Source organism: Sturnus vulgaris, chromosome 2 (assembly GCF_052056855.1).
Source record: "Sturnus vulgaris isolate bStuVul1 chromosome 2, bStuVul1.hap1, whole genome shotgun sequence".
Taxonomy (NCBI): Eukaryota; Metazoa; Chordata; class Aves; order Passeriformes; family Sturnidae; genus Sturnus; species Sturnus vulgaris.
The window spans coordinates 8312395-8332453 of NC_142244.1; the positions used below are offsets into that span (position 1 = coordinate 8312395).

The following is a 20059-nucleotide window of genomic DNA, read 5'->3' on the forward strand; positions in this document are numbered from 1 at the left end:
GGGAGAAAAAAGCTTGAAGAAAATTTGTTTACATTTGAGAAGGAATGGGAGGGGGAGGAGAAGCAAGTCTTATCCCAGCCTAATTGGTACACAAAGAAGAGCACTCTGACAATGAGTTGAAGACCTATGTTCAGAAACTTTATACCTGTTTCAAGCAAAGTTCTCTCTCAGACTCTCGTAATAAATAAACTAAAGAAAGGTGGAGGTGTGCAAGACTAAGATTTATACTTGTCAGTTCAAATAATGATCTAGTTATAATTGTCAGTAATAACCATAGAAACTTAAGGGAGGTAACTTAAGCCGGTTTAAGCTAATAAATATATATGTTGACAGGATTTCAATATTCCATGCTCTTCATTGACTCTGAAATCTCAAGAAGATTCAAAAATCACTACAGAAGATTAATAAATAATTGTGTAATCAATAAACTTACATCCATAATTGTCACCAAACATCCTTCCATTCCTCGAAAGTAGTGCTAGGTTCTGGAATGAACAATTTTTTTCTTGAAGAATACATGGCATAACATAGCCTCTTTCATAGCTTAAAAAGTAATTTTCTCTCCTTTCCCATTGTCTATGTATTTTTTTCCTCTGGACATATTGTAAAGGTCGTCCACATTGACAGCTAAATTACAAAGAAGGGAGCATATTTGTGACTTATTTACAATCTGATCTATAGCAAAAAAAAATAGGGAGAATATATTAGAGTTATGAAGATGTGGCAACAGAACTAAATTTTCTGCAATTTTAAAAAAGACTCAGAGACAAGAAAGGACTTTTACCAAAATGTTCTATCAAATTAAGAAATATTTATTAATTGAAGACTAGGAGAGGAGCTGGAAGATGAAATCAAAAGACAAAAATTAAATGGCAGGATAAGTTAATGAAATGGCAGCAGTGAATTAAAAACAGGCCAAAATCCAAAAAGCAGCAATGGAAAAGTTAATCAAATGGCAACAGTGAGGTGAAAAGTGGCAGAGTTAATTAATGGCAGCACAACTCACACAGATAGTCAAATGGCAGAGAATGATTAAAAACTGGCAATGCTTATCAGCAGCAGATGACATTTGATGACACAGACTGTGTGGAGAATCCAGAAGGTGGGTTTTGTACAAATGCTGCAATATCCTTTTGGAGGAGGCTAGGAAGGGTCTTCCCTGGAGCCCAGCACTTAGAGGAGGCAGATTTAGCCTGCCCAGGAGACAAGGCACAAATAGCTCTGCTGTGGGGACTTGGTGCTTATTTCCTCAGGGAACAGGAGGAATGAGAGGGAGAACTCCCTCTCCTGGGAACTGTTTTAACAAGAACTGTACCTCAGAGTATCTCCTTCTGCATTTTGGCTCTAGCTGACTTGCTGATAAAATATCCAGACCACTCTTTAGAGAAATAAAAATAGCACCAAACAGCATTGTCAATTTGGAAAAACAAAAAAATCTCTGAGAAACAAGCATATATTCCTAAATTTCTCCCTATTTTTTAATCTGGCTACTAATATATAAACTTCCCAATCACCCTGTGAGACCACAATTTCAATAAGTGTGATTGGTGAAAAATTTTGGAAGCCTTTTTGAAGGCTGAATACCCTAAACCTACTGTATCACTCCTATCAGCATGTTTTTAACTCCACCATAAACCATTAAGCAGCTTGTGAGCAATGACTTACTTTAAAAAACACATTTGTTTTTTCTCAGACTGCTGCATTATATTTCCATTCATTGCTTTTCATGTTTTCCACCAACCTGCTTGAAACCATAAGCTGCAAAAGCAAAGCCAACAGAGCTGGTTATTACACTAACACTGGGTTGCAGTCAAGCAGAATATTATTGCTCATCTCATGTTTTTCCAGCTTTGTACTAAAATGTGAGACAAAACATAAGATGATGTTTTGAAAAAAGAAACTCGAAGTAATATACTGGCAAAATACATTCTCTTTCATCCTCTGTGACTAATTCTGGGTTTCCTACACACCAAGAATTGCAGAAAACCAAAGAGAAAGCAGTGACCATGGGCAAAAAGTATCTGAATTTTCTACCTAGTGACATCCTATGGTGAATTTTTTGTAACATTGCTAGTGAAAATTGGTAGCTTCACTTATGGGAAAAAAAACTACCAAAAAAAAAAAAAAAAAAAAAAGAAACAAAATTAGGTATAGAACAAAAAATAGAGGACAGGCAGAAGGAACTGGGGCTGTTCAGCCTTGAGAAGAGAGGAGTGAGAGGGAACCTCATCAATGTCTGTCAGTGCCTGCAGGGAGGGGTCAGAGCATGGACCAGGCTCTGCTCAGGGGTGTCAGCAATGGGACAAGAGGCAAGGGGCAGGAATTGATGCACAGATTTTCCACCTGGACATGAGGAAGAACTTCACTGTGCAATGACCAAGCACTAGAACAAATCACCCAGAGAAGATATGGAGTCTCTGTCACTGGAGATATTCCAGAACCATCTGGATGCAACCATTTCCATCATAGATTGTGCCCTCCAGTATTTCCTACCAGGAGTGTCAATCTCACCCATAAACCCATCAGTCAATCAATACCTTGATAGGCTCACTGCAGTAGTCTTCTATTTCTTGAAGAAGAACACACTCTTCTACCACATGCAGATTAATAAAATCTGGTCTAATTATAATTAATATTGTTGTAAACTATTCTCATTCAAGGTGACATATTTGGAAAATATGTGATGAGAGGAGACTGCAGTGATTGAGGGCTGGTATTGGCTTCAGAATAGCCAGTAAACACACACCTGTTAAGAGCACACCAGAAAAGCTTTAGAAAGCAATAACAAAGCTTATTAAGTCATCAGAATAGTGAAGATAAAAGTTTTAAAGTTTCATCATAATCACATGCCTAATATGCCTTTTCCAAGGTTGAGGATAGCATTGAACCACTGCTCTGGCAGCAGGAATCTTTACATTATACCTTGTTCAAAGATTAAGAGGAGACAGAAGGAATTTTAAAGTCACAAGTTCATTCCAGACAATTATATTTGTACAACAGCACAGCTTGAGCTCCCCATCCTTAAACTTTAAAGGAAAAAAAAGTCTTAGAGGTTTACAATGTAGGCAGGCTGGAAAAATAAAGAAGGCAAAAATTGTTAGCTTCACATCATTATGACTAGCAAATCCTAGAGCTACCACAAAGAAAACAAAGTATGTCTTAGTTATTCTAAAATGTCTCTAACATTAAAAAGAAAACCATAAAAGATTAGGATGTGGAAATATTGTTTTCTTTTGCATAAAAATATCAGTTGTATTTGTTAGTTAAAAAAGAAGTCAGAGCTATTCTTCTTAAGCATTTGTTTACACACAAGTAAAAAGTGGCATTTTGATTAAGTAAAATATCTGTAACCGTATCTGTATAATTGAAGTATTTATTATTTTCTTTAAAACAGCATGTGTCTGCTATAAAACTAATTACTGCTCATTGAACAAGAGGGAAAATCCTTTAGACATTCCTGGGAAGAGTGTTCAAAATACTACATTAATAAGAACAAATCCTCTACCTACAAGAGGTGATTTTATTGCTTCTAGTTTTGTGCCAATAAAAATGAACCTGAAGCTAATGTTTCAACATTCAGGAGCTTCAAGGAAAGGAGGAAGGAACATTTACTCACCTGGGTGGAGATGCTCCAGTGGAGCAAACTGCCATAGCTCCTCAACGGTGTCACAGTTTTGGAGACAGCCTGTGACAGAACACACCAAAGTTCATGCAACAACAGCCAAAGTTTATTGTTGGTGCCCTTGTCCATAGGGGCTTCAAATTTCCTGTGCTTAGACATTTGATAGGTTGGGTCTCAACACTGCCCATCTCCCTGGACTGCATTCACGATTGAATGGGATTGGCTGGAGTCTCCTGTTTGAGTTCAAATCCATCCTATCATTATCTTGTTTACTTCTTTTCCCTAGTGAGCTAGGCTGGTCAAATTGGTGTCTGTTATGGCCATTTTATCTGTGCACCTTACAAACCAGCTGTGGCTGTCACAAATGGCATGAGAACAGCGTGTACAGCTGAGGACATGTCCTTTGGAGGTAAATACTGCAGGTAAAAAAGGGACTTTTGCAGACACGGATTTCCTGACCTTTCAATATATTTACATTAAGACAACACTTCAAAGCTTAGAGATGCTGTTTTTCAAAACAACCAATGTATGATATAGTCACATATAAGAGAAAAAACCTGCTTTGCCATGGCCTGAGATCCACCACCTCTAGCGGAAACTGAGAATGAAGAGGTGTTCTAAGTAAAATTAACCTTTGTATATCATCCAAAGCCCTTCTGTTTAATGCACAGCACACAATGTTTTTGGGATTTTTTTTGTCAACTCAGGCTGACTCATAGATTGCATCTGAATCTCTGGGTATTCCTTACTCATTCTGACTGCCACAGAAACAGCTGTGTAGAATATAGATGCAAAAATGGAAATGCTTCCTGGTGAATGTTGAGGGCTCCCTATAGTAAGTCAGGAGACAGAAAAACATAAAGCTCAGCCAAGATGTGCTATTTATAAAAAACAATGTAAATGTAGTGAGAAAGTTCAGAAATGATCATGGGAGCCCCTCCATGTGCAGAACTGAGAGCAGCAGGAAGTAAAGCTGACAATGGTGACTCCATCCAGCAGGAAAGTCACAAGAAAATAAAACACAGCACAAGGCTGAAAAAGGCAAAGAAGATGGGTGTTTGACATTTATTGCATTTTCTCAGTCACTATTTTGAAAACTCCATTCACTTTTGTTTTTTTCTTTTTTTTTTTTTTGGTCAATCAGGTAACACAAATCACAATATAATTTTTTAAAGAGTTAATCTAGTCTTGGAGTAGTATATTCCAAGTATAGTAGTATATGAGCTCCTACTCACTCCCATTGATACAGAATTGTTTGGCTTATAAATTCCTATGCTGTGCTTTTTCACATCTCTTCAGAGTGTTCCCTCACTCACACTGTCACATTGAAAATGCATCGATTCTTTAGCCCTCCTCTCAGCTGCCTTCCTTGAGACTTCATGGGTTTGCTACAGAAAATATTTCTTTCCTCTCATTTCTCCATAGTCTTCATTTTATCTTTCTCTCCTGAAATCAATGATTTTATGACATTTAATCCATTTAATTCTCTTTTCACCTTCTCTGTCTCTCATTACCCAACTCCAGACTGCCTTGTGTCTTTCTAAATCATCTCCCTTGTTATTATACATTCTTTTTGCTTTTTTTTTGCAACCTTTGATCTTCCTTTATTTCTCCAGCTCTTTCTTTTACAACCAAATAACATTTTTAGTTAAAAACAAAAATTTAAAAAAATAAAAGAAAAATTTTAATTCTGAGTTTCCTATTTCCACTGAAACTTTCCTTTTAGCCTATTGTAATGTATTCAGATCTTTACTTCTTGAAGGCTTCTTTTTGTCCCCCATAATATCCTATTTACCTAAGAATAATCATCAATTAAATATCACAATATCTAATGTGGGTGTTGCAGAGAAATAAACTATCAAGTGTGCTGATCACGTAGGCACTGAAATGCCAAGTCTTTCATAAACACTTCCAGTGAAAACTGGCACAATCTGGACTTTAAAATCCAAATTAACAATATACAAAGGATTTATATTAGAAACTTGGCTTGAGCTTAAGTTAAAATAGAACATTTTTTTTCCTTTTCAAAATGTTACTTTTGATATAGAATTTAGAACATCAGAGATCTTCATTATAAAATAACCACCTAACAAATTTGCTTTGAGAGATTTTAAAACAAATAGTTAAAAATGAGCTACATAAATTTTTACAATTTTTCAATTGAAATGAAAATAGATTTTCACATATAGAACTAACACAAGATGTAATACTTGCGTTAACATTTGTCATTACTGATGGATATCAGCAAGACCATTCAATAAGTGGTGGGATAATTTGAACTAGAGTTCAAACCAAAATGTTGAACCTTGCCCCTTAAAGGGAAAAAAAAAAAGTATCTCTTTTACTTGTGCCATGAATGCAATGAGGATTGTATGTATGAAGGAGAGCTTACTCTTGATTCTGCAGCTTTACTAAAACACTCACTAGAATAGGGAGGTTAGCAGGAGATTATTTCCTATAGTGAAATATAGTCCTAGATTCATTTCAGTGATCATTTACTGCTGCTCTTTTAAGAATAGTGATGGTGCCTATTCTATAAAACCATCTTTCTTCATTTTAATTGATAATATAGATGTGTGTGATCTGACTTCCCAGCAGGTATTAAGGTCAATTCCTAAAGTTTAGGTGGCAAAATGTATTCTATGCTCATTGGAAATATACTGGCAACTTCATGAAGCACTTGAGGTTTAAAACAGGATGTGTCTGCCTCAAATACTATTAATGTCACCTCAAAAATCAATCTTAATTAATACCAAACTATATCCTTGAATATTATTTTATTCTTATGTATGTCAATTTAGCCAGATCCTTGAATATTATTTTATTCTTATGTATGTCAATTTAGCCAGATCCTTCACAGCTGATTGTGAGTGATTAAGAAGCACTGAGATAATCACATCATGGTCTCCGTGCTTTTTTGTTAACATTTTGTCTAATACAGGATCATTCTTATCTTTACCATTCTCCCTGATCTTTTCAACACTGTGTGCCATTTATTGCTTTTACTGTTTGTAAATCACACTCAGATTGTTATTCAGTCTTTGACATTTTTGCAATATGAAATTAGATAACCATCATACTGTTTCAGATGTGTCCATATTTCCTTTCTGAAATTTCTGTATCATGGTTGCATTAGCAATGTAATTAAGTAACATGTCAACAGGTTGGACCTTTTGCATTATTCATCATTTGTCGAGCTATGATCTGTCACAATGGCCTAGTGGGGGCTGCCAAACCACTTCATTCCATCAGCTCAATCAGTTTGCTGCTGCAGATAAATGCTGCTGTCCTGGTGAAATGCAGACAATTGTAAAGTGTATAGTTTTACCCCAAATTCTCTGTTATATATTCACATATGCACTCAAGTACACATGCATGCATATATGTGTAAGTATCTGCATATCCACAGCAGGAATCAAATAAGATTTTTGAAAATTTAGCAGTACAAATATGTATGTTCTGATTTCACACCGATCTCCCTTTGCTAAACATGGCAGGATTGCTTTCTGCAGTGTTACTGTGACTTTTCACCCCATTCTGGTCTGTTTTGACTGTTAGTGGTGTGCAGTGCTCATGTACCACCATATAGAACACACATATCTTTGTTACAATTGTTACAATTGGTGCAGGCAATGAAGATGAAGATTCAGTGCTGTGTTCAGTGTAAGAACAGCGTATTGACATACCTGCATTGCTAGTCTTAAAAAAAAAAAAAAACAACAAGAAAAAAAAGCTAAAGTATCTAAAGTATCTCTGTTACAATCTAGTATTAACAATATGCAATTGCCAGTTGTATGAGTTCCCTCTAATTTGATACCATAAAGTTCTCTTTAAGAGAAAAATTTGAGATATATGTCTTGAATTACTTTTTCACACCTAGTCTTTGGCACTTTAGCTCTTGTCCTCCTTGTAGACTCATTACTTTGCACAGAGTTCCATCTTTTGTTTCCATTATTTGGGTGTGACGTGTTTAAAGCTTAGAGAATGATGTAAATTGCAGTAAAGATATGCCTTTGATAGATGAGAGTTTATTAGGGTCTTTAGAACTCAGATTTGCTCAAGGCTGAGGCTCTACCCTTGCTAAACATTTGTTCTGAACAGAGGTCATCATGATCTCCTCAAAATTAGAATAAGACTAATTATTTAAGAGATTATATTTTAAAGGGAAATGAAAATTACTTCTTTGAGATTATGTAACAATATATACAGCAATAGAAATAAACGTCTTTTTTCTCCTCCTAAACTTGCATATAGAGTGCTACTTGGGTAAAGGCAGGTTAAACAGGTACTATTTTGTATTTATTGTTATAAAACCAGGGCTGTTCACTAATATGAAAATATTGAAAATAGCTATCTCTTTGAAATAACTCTTTGAAAAACTACTTACAGTAGTTTTCTGATGAGATGAGTAAAATGTTTCCAGAAAAAAAACAACAAAACCAAAACCTTCTCCCATGACATCCCCTGTAACATCCTTGTGTGTGCCTGTGTGAGTGAACATGAGAACTCTCTCATGTACAATTGTTCTAGACACACACCTGAGGTTGTTGGCAAGATGCAGCGAAGAGCGATAAGCAACAAATATCTCCAGAGAACTGGAAATTCTAAACTGTGAAGAGTGTAAGGTGCCTAACATTAAAAGAGCACAAATGAAGAGTAAGATTAGCTACCTAGTGTGAGCCAGATGTCTAAGAGTAAAGCTAATTACATCAATGTTTTGTTGTGGGGGTTTTTTTTAACAGATTATAAGAGCCAGAGTAAATTCCTTCTTTGTACCTAAGTGGAAAACTCAAAATCCTCTGGATGTTCATGAGCATAATTTGAGAAGAGCTTGTAGCCAGAGTTTATGCTACTTTTGAAAAAACAGACAGCACACCTGGTCTCAGATTTTTCCTGGATGATTCTTGCAATACTTTATTATCAATTATCATCTATTTTGATCTAAAATTTCTATCAAGAACTATTAAAACCCTAGTTCTGCAAAGAAACAAGAGAAAAAGAAGGAGGAAAATTAATAGCTCTGTAAAGTCCTCTTGAACCATATTTGAAATGGAACTAAAGATATGCTCTCCAAAAGTGCAGTAGATAAGCACTCAGATCAGCAGGTACCAATTAGTGAAGAAACTCAGCAATTGTGTCTGACCTTTGGCCGACTTCCACTTGCCCTTGTGTTCCCTTTCATGCTCATACACCAGTTTTCCTTAATTGTTCAATCTCTTGCTACTGTTCATTTACAATTCTTCTAGTTATTGGTAGAACAATCAAGGTATTCCACAAGGCTGTCTTTTTATTGGACATAAAGGTACATGCAGAGAAACAAGCAAGCACTTAAAAAAAAACTTGTCATAGAAGCCAGCTAAAGTTACACTGCTTCCTGTCTCTGCCTTTAAATTGTGCAATGGAAAGATTTGAGTTACAGTTATCTAAATTACCTTAGCTCTACAGTTTTCCATGTTCAAATTGTATAATCTCCCTGTTTAGTTTATAAAATATATATGCACGTATAAATGCACTCAAACTCTTGCATATTTACATAAATATGTGTGTAAGAATTCACATGAGAATGTTTCATAAGATATTACAACATACTAATTTACCCTGCTCCTTACATTTGAAATAATTCGATATTTCGTGTTCTGATCACTGTGAGGTGCTAATGACTTTTTAAAAAGAACAGTTGTAACCAACAGAGTTAATCATATAGTACACTCTGGTTTTATAATATTAGGGTAAGATGTTGGAAAAAACTTATATATTTAATACTATATTCCCTCAAAGCTCAAGAAATCAGAGAAAATAAAATGTTCACAGGAAAAAGGAAAAAGCTTGAATAGCAGAAATGTAACTAGGTGCTCACAAAGAGCTTTTATAGGTTGTGTGACCTCATTTAATCTCTCAAACATAATTTGTTCTATGCATGCTGCATTAGCAATTCAATGTTTATTTTCTTTCTTAACTGTAAACTTGTAATAATTTTATATAGTTATCTCTACTAGTATTTAATAATTTTCATTGTGTTGCTGGCAAAATAAGATTCTAAACTCCTGGGGAGAGATCACAATCATGATTTTTCTGTGCAAATGTCCAGCATTCTTCTGTCCACTACAAACCAGTGGTTCTCTAAGCACCTTTGATCCAAAATAACAAAACAGACACCTGTTAATTCTTCACACATTGTACAAATATAGTTTTAAAATTTAACATCAACCCCTCAAAAATCAGTTACATAAAAATTTCTGGTAGCTGAATGCAATTTACTGCAAAACAACTTTCAGAAAGCCTCAGGATATTTGAGTGCCATTGACTTCTAACACGTATGTACACAAGTAAGTAATATCACTCTCTTTTCAGACTATCTGGAATAATTGCTGTAAAGCCAAGGAATTGAATGGTTTATTTAAGAGTCCAAGGTTACCATCACGTCTAAGTGGAGCTTCATGCAGTATCTCCTTATTTCATTTAACCCTTCAATAATTTTCCTCTGATTTTAACCTTCTCAGACCCTTGTTAACCCCTTGTGTTTGATAATTTCTGGAATATCCAAAACCATATTCCCTTTCCAAATTCTATATTTCACAGCAAAGCTTTATTCTGTATAATTTCTCCTCTGTTGTACTAACAAAAACTCTCTTTAATTTATATTATGAGCTCTTTAAACTAGAAATAAACTCAGTGTTTCAAGTGCTGTGGTGACTTGCAGTCACAGTTATACGAATCCAGTGACAGTCTAGGACATAAGACACAGAGGGCCTGTAGGGAGATGCACTAAGGTGCCCTGCAGTCCCTGAGTTCATCTCTATCAGCTGAGCTATCACTGCACAGAACCAACCCTGTGGCCGTGGAAAATAAGAAACTACTCTTCCTACAGCCACACACACAGAGGCATCTTAATGGCACACTGCAAATATCAGCATCTCAGGAGCACTTTTACCAAAGTAATAAAATCTATTAACTGGAAATTGTGTATTTTTGCAGCTCCTGAATTTATCAAAATCATACCATTCAAGTGGGAGAATTCCACCTGTTACCTAAGGCAGCACTTCAGATTTAAGCAGTATCTATTCCAATTTAAACTAAAAAAACCTCCAAACTATTTCCAACCTACCTGGCTGTGCAGTAAAGGATACAGAATAAACATGAGTTAAGCCTTTCCTACTCTTACCACATTATTTGAGACATTCAAAGTATTATCATTAATCATTCAATAGCAAAACAGAACTGCATAACAATTAAAAATAAGTACACAAATGAAACCTTGCATATCTCATTTGGCCTATTTATATTTTCTGCGGATTTTAAATAGCAGTTGATACGGCAATTAAAAGAGAGGAGAGGATTTCACAAAGAGATAATATTTAGCAACAGCCTAGGCCATAAAATCCCTGCTTCATTTCTCCAATTAGGCCAATAATAAATCTTTTCTGTAAATCCTGCATGTTTTGATTCACATTTTAAGAAAATTAAAACACTGATCTCTGGGAAGAGTTTAGACAAGGAAAATACATGATGTATATTTTATGTATGTTAGCAGATTAATAACTGGTATTTTGTTATTAACTGTTCTCTTTGTCTGTGGTTTGCATTATGAAATTCGGTTACATGTATGCAATGATTGTGAGCATGCAGTAAAAAATTGTGTGAAGAAACAGTGGCTCTCAGTGCTTTGGTATTAAAAACCAAAGCAACAAACAAAATATGAAAAAAGAAAACAACCCAATCAAATATCTTTTAATGGGGAAATCCATGTTGCATCTTTTTCTGAAAAGCATGCACTTAAATAACGTTCCAGATGAAATGAGCCCAGATGACTTTTCATGAGCTCTCAGCAGAGGGGAAGGGACACCTCCCTGGATCTGCTGGCAATGCTCCTCCTATTGCAGCCCAGGGTAGTCTTGAAATCAGATAATGTCGACCATTATCTTGAAAAAATTAGTCATTAACAACAAGCACTGTTGTTAATGACTCATTAACACTATAAATAGTATTATGCATTTACAAGTAAAGGCTGACACATTAAAAAATTACAGGAAAGTGATATCTATATTACAAAAAATGTTTTAATACCTTTTTTTATTTAAACACTATATTGAACGAATATTGATCATTTTGACAGATCGGTGAATGAAGATAGGTTTGAAATTGAGGATAAATACAAGTTTTCAAATGTTAGAGGGCCCCTTAAGAAGTGTTAAAATTTTTATATGATTTAAGAAAGTGATGTAAAACTTCTATCAGTTATTGGTTTACCTCCTCAGAGTCACCTTTCACAAGGAAGATATAAACATATTGCAAAAACTGTGTACATTAGAAACTATTCCTGGTTCCCTGAACCCAAAAAAAAAAAAAAAAAAAAAAAAAAAAAAAAAAAAAATAAATAAATAAATTAGCCTTCTCTTTTCGGCTTCTCTCATTAATTATTGTGCTGGTCTTTTAAAATTATTTTACATAAGACTAAACACATCTAAAGAAACATAATACTAAGCCCACTGTCAGGACGATCTTTAAATGTGGACTTACCTACAAGTCACAGAAAAACTAAAGTAAAGGTAAAGCTCTGGCAATGATTTGCCTTTGTTGCCTCTCAGTGTGATCCTTCCCACTCTGTTCCTCCCAGTTACCATGGCACAGGTTTTTGTCCAGAGACTATGGAAATTAAGAGAAGGTTCTGTGTCACAAAGTGGACAGCTGAGAAATCTGAGCTTGTGCCAAACAAAGCACTAATGGCAAGAACAGCCAATTTGTATCAGTGTGATGTTAATTATCTCTACCGGGACATGCAACTAATCAGCAGGACTGCCTGCCCATTCTACTGCAGTTGCATGGCTTTTCCAAATTAACCCCTGGAGCCTTTCCAGAACTTCCTTGGACCTCTGTGGGAGGACCACAGAGCACCATGCTGGACTGCCAAGGTGTGCCTTGGAGTTCCTCAATGGAATGCTTTGAAAAAAATCAGAAGGAAGGTCCTTCACTGCCACAATAGATTATCACAATTCATTTTGAATTTAAGAAGGAGCTTTTCACAGCAAATTTTTGCACTGCTGCTGTTCTGAGTTTCCTGTTCAATCAGCTTCTATTATATCTTCATTAACAAAGTGTCTGATGCAGCATGCCCTGATTGAGTACTTACGCTTTAGAAATCAGATTTGTCCATATTTTATAAAATTCAACTAAAACTATGCATGTGTCTGAGCTTCAAAAATCTAGACTGAAATTTCACTGGAACAACTGGCTTGAAATTTGGGAAAAAATCCTCTACAGATTTCGCCTTTATAAGTCTGTGCCAAGGCTTAGATTTTATGAAGCCAAACAAATGGTTGGGAAGTGGATTTTGGAATCAAAGCAAGTCCTCTGTGACCTTCAAACCTTTGAGTTTAATGTTTTGTCAAAAAATTCACTGCCAGAAAATACATGCAAAAAATGCTAGGCATATATGCACATGCACAAAATGAAACTCTAAATATTATTAAGCTCTTAGTATTCCTGTACTTGAAACTGAAAAAAAAGAAGAATTAATTTGAGGACTATAATTATTATATGCCAGCTACTCAACATTTCTTCAACTCTGATTTTTATTTTTTTTTAATAATTTTTTTGTAATTATACATCTGGCCCAGTTGTCTTTCCTGGTTGTGCTAATTGGTGTCATTCTGCTGCTCTGTTCTAATTTTTAAGTCATCCATATATCTGAATTCAATGTGTTTTCTCGATGCTGTTTCCTATCAGCTGTAGCATGCAGAACCAGAAAGATAATCATGTAAGGAGTTGTAAGTAGACTATTTGTAAGTAAAACACCTAGTTTGCATTACCAGATCCATTTTTTATCTAAACCCTGTGGCCTGGAACACCTTTTATGCCAACAACACACCCCCATAAGGTTGATTTCTTTTTTCACAGACAGCTTGTTTTAAAATAAAATATGCACTGGGTTTTTTATTTGTGCTGACTGCTGTAATTTGTGACTTTATGAATGTAACTCCAGCTTCAACAGGCTTATTATGTGATTGATAGTGAATTATGTCAACTTTTTATCAACAGCAGAAATGTTATCTGGTTTCATGCTACATGAAATAGTTGCTTGGGAGAGTCAGATTTTTCACTCGTACCAATTTGCATCTCTGATACTATTTATTCCACGTATGTGTTATGAATTCACAACATTTACAGGTGAGACTAAAAAAGAAAAAAAGGCAACCACATAAGTGAATAATTGACAATGTAGTATTTTAAAAAACATAATTTTAAGATACCCATGGACAGGGTAGTTGCATTCAAGTATAATTGGCATAATAATTTTTAAATAAAACATTTTTACAACATTTCAGATACATACCAAACCACTTAGCATGAACTCAGAAGGAAAAGAAATATATTTACATCAGAAAGTATTTTGAAAAGTTATTAAAGTCCTTTTATGTTAAGTGCAAACTACTCTTACTTATTATCATACTCATTGCTATTATTCTCCAGATTTTTATCAGCAATCACATCCATCTGAGACATTTCAATGAGCCTTTCAGACAAACAGCTTTTTCTGTTTTTCACATTCTGTCACATGCACACAAAACGTTTATAAAATAAAACCACCACATGAATTCTACCATTTTTCATAATCAACCAAATGCTTCAACATCCTAATCCCAGCAATGTGTTGTTTACAAATGGGGGGAACTCATCTAGTCTGAACCAGCTGCTAGGGTCTAGTTCTGTTTTTTTCATTTACTGTAAATGAGTCTTTCTTTTAAAAGGTATTAGACTGCCTTTCCTTCTTTAGTGTTTATTTCCCATAGAGAAATAAACTGGAGGCTCAGCATTTTAATATGTGAAGAGAACCTGAGGCTCTTTCTACCTAAATTTAATGAAACAAGTAGGAGCCATAAGATATTGCATTTTATTGCTTAATTGCCTGACTGATTCATTGAGCATTATTTGCCTAATGATTATTTTCCATATCTCCCATTAGCAGCATAATTGCTGAACTGCCTTATGGCTTCTATTTTCCTCATCTACTGCCCTTTCATTGAAACCTGTATACTTGTACCTCTCTAATGAGTTTTTTGTTGCCTTCATAAGCAGAAATCCCTTTTTTACTAATTTACTATTCCTTTTGTTTCTCTCCAACATTGTGCCTGCTTTTCTCATCTTCTTTCTGTATTGCTGTTTCCATTCAGTAGAAGTTAATTCAATTATGATTCCTTCTACACAGTTTTTAATTTCACCTACATGTTGCTTCTGTGCTGACCAACAGGCTATGCTAAGTAAAAGAGTTATATCAGGCTGGTGTAGAAAAAAAAATTATAGAAGTCCTTAGCTAGCTAATGTAAGTAAGCTAATGTCAACTGCATAATTAAGACAAAAATTAGGAGAAGGAGTATTTATGGCTCAAATTAATGCCATTAGTAAGACAAGAAGCTGGGAGATTTTATGCATGAGGTCACTAAAAGCTCACTCAAGACGTGGTTTGATGGTGTTTTCTGTTCTTAGCTCAGATGCCCATGTACAGATTGGTAGAGCCAAGAACTTGTCTAAATGGGTGGAGGCAACCTGCTGTATTTTCTATCTCCCACAAATCCTGCCAATTTGAAATAGTCAATAAAGTAAAATAAAATACTTCTATCATGTTCTAGAAGGAGCAGACAGTCTCTATGCATGAGGAATTGTCTACAGAGTGTCAGAAAACCTACCATGAAACAGTAAATCTGGCATCCTAGAAGCAGAAAATGCTCACTTTAAGAAAGCATTGAATCCCATGAAAATTAAACCTCAGCATTTAATACACTTTCCACTACTTCTCTTGTACTTCTCTATGTATGTGGCTAATTTAATCATGTTTTTCTGTGTATAGGCAGGTAGACAAACATAACTCAGTCTAACATAAAGTCAGTTTCAGTTCTGTGATTTTTATTTTTATTGAAGCCTTTTTGCAGAAATCATTGCAAGTCAGAAGTCCTGAGGATTGAAAACCAAGTTACATAGCTGGAATTTAACCATTTCAAATTTTTTGTTTACAAAGTCCCATTACCCATAATTTCATCCCCATAGATCTCTTATTACATGAACAGGTGTCTGACAGCCAACCTAGATGGTTTATGAAATCTCTGTGCTCCTATAATTCCATGCTAAATCTCATCAGAACAAAATACTTGTTTACCAACTTGAACTGAGCAAACATTCTAAATTTTTCTTCTGTGCATGCATGTGCTAGCTGCAGTCATGGTTTTAAAGGAAAAAAAAAAAGGGCATAACTTTTATTGTCCACACAAACCTGCCCACTAACCACAAGGGAAATTAATTCACCTGCACAAAATACTCATTTTGTTCCACTCTGCCTACCTGAGATTGTTGAGTGAATTGACAGAGACTGACCTTGCTGAGAATTGCAATATACTACTAGGAAGCTTATTTGCAGAGAGCAGACATTTTATCCATCCAACACTGTTTTTGAATTTAAAAACACAAACAGTTTTAGTCTGTAACAAATTGAACGTTGTGCAGATCTGAAAGCGTTCTGGTTGAAAAGCCTGTGCACATTTTGCCAATTATAATAATAACATGGAGCAGTACTTGTATATTGTGGATGCTTGCATCACAGAAGGAAACGTTTATCAGCATCTTGACCAACATGTAGTAGCAAGGAGGAAGGTTTTTGTCCCCTTACTGTATAAAGTAGTTCAAAATATGATTCACAAATAACTATGTGGATGCTACCAATTGTGGCTGCATTTACACTCTAATTGCATCCTCTGTAACACCACGGAGTCAAAATCCCCACCATGCTATACCATACATATGCTTACTGTACCCAGTGTGGTGGGAGAATCCACAGGTATTAAGACACTCTCCAGTGAATTTTCTGGCTGTGAGACCCCAAAGGCTGGTGTGGCCTGCTTGTTACACCCTTGCTGCTTCATATCACAACTCACTGCCCCTTCTTCTCCATGGTGAGCTTTTTTGGCAATTAAAAAAAAAAAAGCAGGGCATGTAGCCCACACATGTACTGTCCTGTCCTGGTTATCATATCCATTAGGCTGCTCCCTCATTCCAGGGGAAACCACTGCAGGACACCCTTTCATGCCGCCCATGGCACACATGGGGCTGCCCTCCACAGGTGGCCACCTTGAAGCTGTCATACCCATGTATCATACTCAGATTAGCTGCCAAGTGGACACTGAGAGACCACTTCAGCCCCAGCAGAACATCCGTGGAGCACCTCTGAGGAAGCCTCTAAGATCAGGCATGGCACTGCCAGGCTCAGGAAACCTTGCCTGCATGCATAAGAAACCAGGACAGAATGCCAATCTAGCAGAACGTGTACGTGAGGTCAATAAGGAATTCCCCAAAGAGATTGACCAGGCAAAGCAGGAGACCTGTCTGATGAGCCCATGAATCAGAAACTATTTTGAACAAAATCTCACATGGAGGAGAAGGGGAATGGGGTAGAGAGTAGGTATGCACCATGCAGCTTTCCTTTTCCTCAGACTCATGCTGTTCCAGAGACATTTTCAAAAGTCTTCAGCAAGTGACTGAGGAGAGAGAAGACCACTGTGTGCCCTGTGCTGCCTCCAAGCCCAAGCCCTGACCCATGGCTCCCTAGAGAAGTGTACTCTTGACATTTGCTCATGTGCAAGGGGATAATCCATGCAAACCCCCAGATCAGGCTCATGGGGAGACACGGATGTGCAGCACCAGAGATCCCTCTCCTCTGTGCAGAAGCAGCGTCTTGTTGAGGCTTGTACAGCTCTCTGAGGGCACCTGCCTTTAGCAGGATTGGACATACCAATCCTTAGAATCACAGAATCACAGAATATTGAGGTGGAAGGGACCCACAGGAATAGAATCCAACACTTAAGATGCCATCACCTGACAGTCCATTTCCACCTCCTTTTGGCCCCCTGTGGCTGGCATTCTTCCAGGATTCTGAGGTGCACACGGGTCACACAGAGTTACCAGGGCACATTTAAGCTGTACTTTACCTTCATGTGAATCACTGTGTCTGAAACTAGATGTCTTGTCAGGGCAGCTATAGGGGACAGCAACCCAACAGGGAGCCTTGAAGAGGCTGGATTTGATCTGTTGTTTGGGTCTCCATTCTTACACTTTTGCCAACAGATTTTTATCATTATTCTAGTGGTTCTGAGACAACTTTCCAAAGAGACTTAATGGTCTAAGCAGGAACAAGTTCTTTGTTTTACTATATTTCTTTCCCTCCAGCTTTTCCTACCAGAATGTGAGAGTGGTAATACAAATCCTGATTTTATTTTAACATGTGTACCAATGTTTAATAGTGTTAGAAAAATGCTCTATAATGTAATAACACCACAAATAAGTTTCCTTTTACTAATATGAACTTACTCAAAATTTCTGCCCCAATTCTAAAACAAGTTTTGTAGAACTATCCCCATGCTCTCACAACAGAGGTTTTTGGATCTGAACTTCACAGTAAGTGCTGCTAAACTGAGGAGAGAGCCAGCTACTGCTCACAGGAAAAACTGCTGCACAGCAGAGCCTGGCTGAAGATCTGTACCTGATGTGATCTGCCATTTTTATATAGCCAGTAAAGTTCAGATTAGACAGAGTGGTAGCCCTTAATAAATATTCAGCAGGACAGTCAGTGAAAGTATGACCACAATGCACAGCAAGAATGTGTCTGTCCTAGCAATGACATCTGACTCTTCTGTTTCTTTTCAAATTCTTTTTCCAGTTTGTCTTGGATAAAAATGGATAATGTAAGATGAATAATAGAGAATGAGAAAGTGGGAAGGCACATCATAAAGCTCATCAGAATCCAATAAAACTGACAGTATATGAAGAGTGCATTAGGTTAGAATTTAAAGATAAAAATGATTGCAAGGAAAGAAGAAAATTGTAATCTTCATTTGCAATTCCAGACTTGGAAAGTGGAAAGTTTAAGACAATATATTGCTGAAATACTCCAGAAGCTTTGGAGACTTTTGACAAGAAAACTTATGAATATCATAAAAGGTAGATGTCAGGTTTTACCAGTACATACTGAACTGTCTATGATATATAAGAAAATAGAAGCTCAGGAATCTTCTAGGGCTTTGCAAAATTGTAATAAAAATCTTCATATCGATGTGCATGGGGAAGGGCATGTGTTGCTGACACACACAAATCTACCTGCAAATTCTCAAGACATCCAGGTCTAAAAGAGAGACAGTAATTAAAACCTTGCAATAGAGATGGGACAAAATAGAGATTAACCACTTTCATCCCCTTACTAGACCCAACCAGACACACCCAAAATTAACACATTCCTAAGCAGAATTCAAGGAGTATTGGGATGGGTTTGAAAACTGATGCCACCTCATCCTTGTCCCCTCTGAACAGACTGCCCACATAAGGGCAATTTTGTGCCTGATAACGTGGCAGACTTGCACACCTCCAGGTGTTAGTTGGTGTGAGAATGAGTGTGAGACTGAAATTAGTTACACCAGTAAGAGGCTGCAGAGAATTCAATAAGTTGCAGTCGTACATATGTACTTGTACATATATCTATATAATTATGTGATATGCATAATATAATAAGCAATTCAGCATTTATTCATTCAGTTATAACTTGAAGGATGAAATGATTAATCAAATTAAAGGGCCATTTCTAGTTCTAAAGCACAGAAGAAGGGCACGGTTTCTAGAATGGGTTGATCCTATCTTGATAGGCAGTTCTAAAATAGTCAAAATGAATTTCAGCCGTTCCAGCACACAACTGAATACCTCATTGTACCTTTTAGTACCACACTGCAGGCATCTAAATTTAGACCTCTAAATGTAGCAAAACAATTCAAATGCATAGACATCTATGTAGAGCCATTCTTGATCATAGACTACCTGAAACACCTGATTAGAGCTGTCTTATGTGGGAGATATCAAGAGGACACCTTAGGATCTCTAAGATGCTGCTAGACATCTAATTTTATGTATTTGAATTATTATGTATAGAGAAGATACAGCTCTGAATAGGTAAATAACTGATGTCATTTGGGAGTTTGTGGGGGGTTGAGACATCCAGGCAGAGCAGACTGATAACTAATACATTTGTGTTGAGACTGCTGTTCATCAGGGGGCTCCTCACAATACCTGCAGAGCTGGTTTTCAGGTACCTGAATCCCACTTTGTTCATCTATATTTATACTGAGTGTGTGTATAGACAGAGTCAATTCTGGAAATCACAACAAGAACTTTTTTCCTTTTTTTTTTTTTTCCTTTCAATTTCCATATGCTGCTACCTGGCTGATACAAGAGGGCAAACATTTCTGTAGGACAGAAATATCTTATCTGACAATTTCTTGTATTTTCATAAAATACTAGGAAATAAGGCAGTTAAAAAGTTCTCAGGCAATCACACAAAGCCTCTACTGTCTCACCCATGCTTAGACACCCACATTTATTTACCTGCACCCTCAGACTGGCCTGTGCCTGAGC

The 20059-nt window shown here is 36.4% G+C and overlaps 1 long non-coding RNA gene across 1 annotated transcript in view; it reads right to left on the reverse strand.

Moving 5' to 3' along the window:
- Positions 1-12228, reverse strand: part of LOC148224615 (uncharacterized) — a 29000-nt gene extending 16772 nt beyond the window's left edge. Inside the window, exons 1-2 of the long non-coding RNA XR_015801921.1 lie at positions 12140-12228; positions 3617-3685 (exon numbers count right to left, since the gene is read on the reverse strand). This is a non-coding gene — a long non-coding RNA (uncharacterized LOC148224615). The remainder of the gene's footprint in view (positions 1-3616; positions 3686-12139) is intronic.
- Positions 12229-20059: the final 7831 nt, after the last annotated feature.